General features: G+C 42.4%; 1 pseudogene across 1 annotated transcript; it reads right to left on the reverse strand.

Annotated features, from left to right (window-relative positions):
• Nucleotides 1-5,455: 5,455 nt before the first annotated feature.
• Nucleotides 5,456-6,368, reverse strand: LOC105805535 (annotated as a pseudogene). The gene has a single exon (XR_001137219.1). The product of XR_001137219.1 is annotated as a 40S ribosomal protein S2 pseudogene (transcript).
• Between the last annotated feature and the right edge of the window lie 370 nt (nt 6,369-6,738).

Consider the following 6,738-nt stretch of genomic DNA (forward strand, 5'->3'; position numbering starts at 1 on the left):
AAGCAACCTCGGAAGTGAAAAGGAACCCGGGGAAGGGAGGAAAAGGCGGTGACAACAGCAACGAAAGTACGGCGACGGGGGCCGCGAGGCGCCAGTTCCGGCCGCCGCCGGGCGCGGGCGCCCTCGCGAGGCCGGGCTAGGCCGGAAGCAGCGGCGGCGGCGGAGGAGAAAAGAAGACTGAGCGGCCCGTGGGCTGCGTGGTTTGGGACATAGGCCCCGGTTTGGAGTCCAGGTGGTGGGGGGATGCAGCCCGCGCGACACCCAGGGCCGTAGGGCCCACTGGGCGCCTGTTCGGAGCAGGCCCGAGCGGGCGAGTGAGGCTCTGTCTCGGTTCCATTCGCGAGGGCATTTTAGGCCTCCCGTCCATGCTTCTGTTTCACGGAACAGTCGAGATCCATAAACATTTATAATGTGAACCGTACGTGGAACGGCTTATTCTAAACTCTCCCAGCCCTGTTCGTTCTCAGCCTATGATCTTGTCCAATTTGCTTCCCAGAAGGTAGCTCCAAGGTCCTCCTGTCTCCTGCCCACGCGTCCCATTCTCCATTGGGCATCCCCTGCTACTCTCAGGGTGCCTGCGGACCAGACCCGGCTCCCTCCAACCCCTTTTTCCTGTCTGTGAAGATAAATGGGCTTTTAGTTTTAAGGGCTTTGCTATTGAGTACTATGATAATAGCAGGTAAATCTTACATAGCATCATGCGTGATGTGTCAGGTATGGCGATTTTACATGTATTACATTTACATGTATTTACATTCCATCTTTTGAAGAACACTAGAGCTGGGTCTGACTACTGGCCCCAATTTGCAAATCAGGGAACTAAGAAGGCCCAGAGAGATTAAGTAAATTGTGTAAAGTTATACAGCCAGCAAATCACCTGACTTTGGACTGCGTTATCCTTAAGATTATTATTGGTACATAAAGCAACATAAATATTACAAATTTTCACAGTTATTAGATCGAATGTAATTTTATTGGAAAATGCATCTGGGTGGAATGGATAGTGTTGCTTTCTAAAATCTATACATCTGTGGGTGAATATCTTAAGGCTAGAAGGAGAAGGGTTGAACATCAATTGTATTCCTATTTCTTTTTATAGCTGTATGCCTTGAGAAACTTTGTTTGTATAAAGTACTGTGCCTGAGAATGGAGGAGTTTTGCTGTAGCAAATGTCATTAGTTCTTGACCTTAAAAAATTAGATTTGATGATCTATGAACTGACTTCAATTAGGCTCTCTTTTAATTTTATTGAAAACGAAGAACCAAAAACCACCTGGTTTGCCAGAAGAATTTGTTTGCCTAGGCCTTATTTGTTTACTTTTTCAGTTTCTGGGAAATATACCAGGCAGGCTTAATATCAAGATATCAAGTAACTATGAATTAGATCTGTTTCTTTTTTTTTTTTTTTTTCAGTGTGATGTAGTTTAAACTGGATATAAAAAAAGTTTGGGGAATATCTGAACACTTCATCTTCATCAATAGTTTTGGATAAAATTTTTTAAATCCAGTGTTAACAGGTAGGTTGAATTATATTTTTGTCAAAACTTTGCAACTGCAGATGTAGGTCATTCAAGTTGAAAATGTTTGTCAAGTATGGAAAATGTTTATCATATAACCTAATTAACAGAACTACTTTCATTGTCAAACTAGCCAAATCAGATTTACTTTCCATCAGAAATAGTTTGACTTCATTATTTCAATTTAAATAAAGTGTCCTGTGTTTTGAGGTATATAATGAAGACTGTAGAAAGAAAAAAGTCATGGAATGACTCTTAAAAGATTTATTACTAAGAGTAGTCAAAATTAAAATGGTGTAAAATATAATTGTTTTATCCATTTTCAAAATGAGTTATGAAAACTAGTTTAGAATATGACAGGTTTCTGTTAATTATTAACAATACAATACAATATGTTGCTAAATTTATGTTATTAAGTAGTATGGTAAAAGGCATGGTATTTCTTTGGCATATATGGATGTGTTTATCAAATTTACTCAGCTTTTTGGAAATAACTAAGAATCATCCATAAAAACTCTGAAAAACTCCACAAATTTAATTAGACATAATGATCACCCTGTAAAATAAATTAATGAAACAAGGTATTTGCTGCTAAAAAGAAAATGGGTCGGTGGCTAATAAATAATTTTGTTTCGTGAACAACATTTAGAAAATCCTAAATAGTTTTTTTAATGTAATAAGGGGAGATTGACTGTAATTTAAGTAGATAATTCACAATTTTCTAAAATGTCTGCTAATTGCCTTATTAAATCTGATCTAAAAGAAATAACATAATATTTGCATACCTGAGTTCAAGTTACACTAAGCAGCCACATTATATTGGATACAGTGTAACTTCAACAATTTAGTAGCCTTGAAAAACATTCTAGATACATTAAAATGAATCTGGGTCACTGATCTTTACTGCTTTGGCTGTGCAAAGGTGATTTTCTTTCCGTTTGAAGACAGGTCCTAAGGATGAATATTTCAAATACCTGAACAACAACAACAAAAAGCATACATTTAAATCTTTTTCAAAAGCTGTTTTAAGCAGTCAACATTTCTTACCAATGCCCTCTTTGCTGTGTTTTCTCCTCCTGATTGTCTCTCTAGAAAGAGTATATATATATAATAGTTGCTAACAATACTTAGGGCATGGAAGAGGTGCGGTCTTCAAGAAAAAATTACCATCAGTCTCCTACCCCACTGTGTGTATATCTGAATTCAGAACATTCCAACAAGGGTCAAATACTTTCTCCCTCAACATAAATGACTCTCAATTTGTTCCCCAAGTCTGATGTTAAGGTGACAGTTAAACAAATTTTACAACCACTTTGGGAATGAGAGGAGTAATGGTGGGTTATTATGGCAGCCATTACTGGTAGCCATTTGTATCCTTGGGCACTAGATTCCTGCCAAGTGGCTGGCCCTTGGGATTTCCTCTCCTTCCTACAGTCTGGCCTGCCCCCTACCCTACCCAATCCTGCAAACTCTGTTTCTGGGGCCTTATCCAGTGAAAGTAAAACTTTGGTTATCTATCCCCAGGGAGCTCATCTGATTATTAGGCAGAGTTGTTTGTTTCCTTTCCCTTGTATCCCCATGGCATTCCCACTCCTAGCAGGGCTAGTCAGTCCATTTCTGACCAGGCCTTTCATAATGAAAGGGCTAATGAATATTTCCTAAATGACTCTCCATCAGCCCAAAACTTAGCAGAAACTTTGAAAGTTCATTTTTTTCAATGATAACAGAACACAGTCTTAGGCAGGGCTTAAAGAACCCCATTAATAATTTCTGTAAAAGGAGGAGGAGAAGAGAAGATGTATTATTTGCCTTTCAAATGCAAACTCCAGGGTCTCCGCTATTTCATTTTTGTTGTGGTACAATAGTCCCCCCTTATCTGTGGGGGATACATTCCAAGACTCCTAGTAGATGCCTGAGTTTTTTCTATCTGATCACCGGGATGGCTACTTAAGTGACTAATGTGTGGGTAGCGTATACAGGATGGATAAGCTAGACAAAGGGATGGTTCATGTCCTGGGAGGAACGGAACAGGACGGTGAAAGATTTCATCATGCTGCTCAGAATGGTGTACAATTTAAAACTTATGAATTGCTTGTTTCTGGAGCTTTCCATTTAATATTTTCAAACCATGGTTGACCAAGGGTAACCGAAGCCACAGAAAGCAAAGCTGTGGCTAACGGTGAGACTATTGTATAAAACAGCCAAGGAAGGTCAATATGCAGAGCATTATACAATGTTAATATGAGAGGGGGCATTTTTTTTCCCCCTGAAAGAAATTGAAAGAACTTGCTCTGGAATCAGGACATGAAGGTGGGGTTGGTAGAGGGGTGTGGTAAGGTAGAAAGGGAGAAGGGTGATTCTGGGGTACTAGGCAGAGACTAGAAACCTCACTCCCTGCCAGTCTGGGAGTACCTGAGAGTAGGGGTGCTTCAGAAGTGGTGGCTGTATGAGGATGTATGACCTTGAGCAGCTGCAGAATTCCAGAGGATGGCTAAGTCCTAGTTGGTGTAAAAAGAAAGATGGCTCTGGGAAACAAGTAGCAGTAATAAGAGAGTAGGATTGGGTTGCATAAGCCCCTGGGATATTGGGACAGGAACTTCAGAGGAGGAGAAAGGCTTTTTGGTGAAGTCAGACATATCAATAGCCTTAGTTATTAATACTCATGTATATATGATAGGCTGTGTGGCTAGAATAATCAGGGAAATTAACAGTGCTTCCGTTAATGGAAAAAAACCTAAACTGTAAAATGATTTAAAGAGTTTTGTTCTGAGCTGAATGTGTATGACTGGTGGCCTGGAGCACAGAACTTCAAGAGGTCCTGAGAAAATGTGCCCACCATAGCTGGGTTACAGTAGGAAAGAGGAACTGCACATAAGATCCTGAGTCAATACATGGAGGGCGTACATTGGTTTGGCTCAAAAAGGTGGGACATCTCAAAGTGGAGGGGGCAGGGCTTACAGGTTAGAGGGGGTTCAAAGATTTTTTTTTGATTTGTAATTGGTTAAAGAAATGAAGCTTTGTCTAAAGGCTTGGAATGATTTAACTTAAGGATGTCCCTTAATCAGAGACAGAAAACTCAAATGATCTGTTAAGTAAAATGATAGCTTACAGGTATGGTTTAAGCTTTGCCTTGCATGGCCTTAGGCCTGTTAATGATTTAGTATCTTATCGTTACAAAGAATATCTCCAAAAGGCAGGGGGATAAGGAGACATGCCTGACCTCCCTTCTTAAAACTGATGACTCAGCTTTAACGTTTTTCTGAGATCCCCTTGGCCAATAGGGTCCGTTCGGTAAGCTGGGGGACTTAAGATTTTATTTTAGTTCACCATTCTTAAATTTTAGCGTGCATCAGAATCTCCTTGAGGGCCTGTTAAAACACAGTGCCAGGCCCCATCCCAAGTCTCTGATTTGGTAGGTCTGGGGCAGGGCCTGAGACTTTCCATTTTTAACAAATGCATTTAACAAATGCTGATAGATCATCATTTTAGAAACATTGGACTAGACAAGAGAGTTTACCATCTGGCCCTTTATAGAAAAAGTTTACCAACTCCTGGACTCAAAGGAGGCAGGAGGGCATGGTTGCGACAGGAGTGACTGTAGAGTTGGGAAACCTGTGATCGGGACCTTCCTTTCCCTAGATAACAATTTGCTTCTCTGAACAGTGCAGATAATGCTTAATTTACATGGCTTTTGGAAGGACTAAACCAGGTCCTGTAAATGATAATGGTTTGTAATACACCACCCACGTGAAATGAATTACTAAACATGGGTGGAATTTGGGAAATAGCAGAGAAGCTTTTCTTGTTGAGGAAAGAGCAGGATTAAAGGAAGAAGGACAGAGTTTGCATTTGTTATAGTCTCTAGAGGTGCTATGAATGAGAATGTAATCAAGGTCTCTGGTATGTGTTGGGTGCACATGTTTTTTTTTTTTTAACCGGCTTAATTTCACTTTATTTTTCTTGTGTAAAAATGCTATCTTGTAGCTACAGCTGGAGCCTGAGTCCTCTGCACAGAGACTCTGGTGTGGGTCTTGACAAGATGGTCAGTGAATTCCTGGTAGGGAGACTTGGTGAATACTGTCTCTTTCCAGAGGTCAGGAGTCAGATAGCTATAGGTCTTGGAGATGGCATCAAAGGTGGCCTTTGCGAAGTTGCCCAGGGTGGCAGTGCAGCCGCTGGCTGAGGTGTAGCAGTCATCAATACCAGCCATCATCAACAGCTTCTTGGGCACAGGGGCTGAGACGATGCCAGTTCCTCTAGGGACAGGGATGAGACGTACCAGCACAGAGCCGCAGCAGCCTGTCACCTTGCAAGGAACAGTGTGGGGCTTGCCGATCTTGTTCCCCCAGTAGCCTCTCCGCACGGGGACAATGGAGAGCTTGGCCAGGATGATGGCCCCTCGGATGGCAGTGGCTACCTCCTTGGAGCACTTAACACCCAGACCGACGTGGCCATTGTAATCCCCGATGGCAACAAACGCCTTGAACCTGGTCCGCTGGCCAGCTCCGGTCTGCTTTTGCACCGGCATAATCTTCAAAAGCTCATCTTTGAGAGATGCCCCCGGGAAAAAGTCAATGATCTCAGACTCCTTGATGGGCAAGGAGAACAGATAGATCTCCTCCAGGGATTTGATCTTCATGTCCTTAACCAGGCGGCCCAGCTTGGTGACGGGCATCCACTCCTTGTCCTTGGCCTTGCCTCCGCGAGCTCCGCGGCCTCGGCCCCGGCCCCGAATGCCGCTGCCGAAGCCTCCACGGAAGCCGCCGCGGCCTCCCATTCCAGGGCCTCCGGGGCCTCCGGGCCCTGCCGCTGTACCGGCGTCATCCGCCATTTGGTGTTTTCTCGGAGAGGAGGAAGCGGGAGCACATGTTATGTTCACTAAGTATTCAGTTAGTCTGTTTCACTTCTGTTAGAAATATTCTGTGATGTATCCCATCAATTAATACGAAACCACCCATTAACACACATGGAGAATTGCTACTTTGTAAAAAAATTGCTTCTGGCTTTGGAGGGGGTAATGGATATGCTGAGATAGAATTCTAAAATATGAATTTTCTCATCAGTGTTTGGTGAAATCTGGTGGCTATTTATGGTCCCCTTATAAGTGATTGTCTTTTTGTCATATTTTTATTCCATGTTTTCTAGTTTGAACTTTTTTTAGTAAGAGGATATGTTACCAAAAGCTTGGCACTGAGTCCACGAGGCCACATCAGCATAATGA

The sequence above is a fragment of the Propithecus coquereli genome, unplaced genomic scaffold (genome assembly GCF_000956105.1).
Source record: "Propithecus coquereli isolate 6110/MARCELLA unplaced genomic scaffold, Pcoq_1.0 Scaffold13, whole genome shotgun sequence".
Lineage (NCBI taxonomy): Eukaryota > Metazoa > Chordata > Mammalia > Primates > Indriidae > Propithecus > Propithecus coquereli.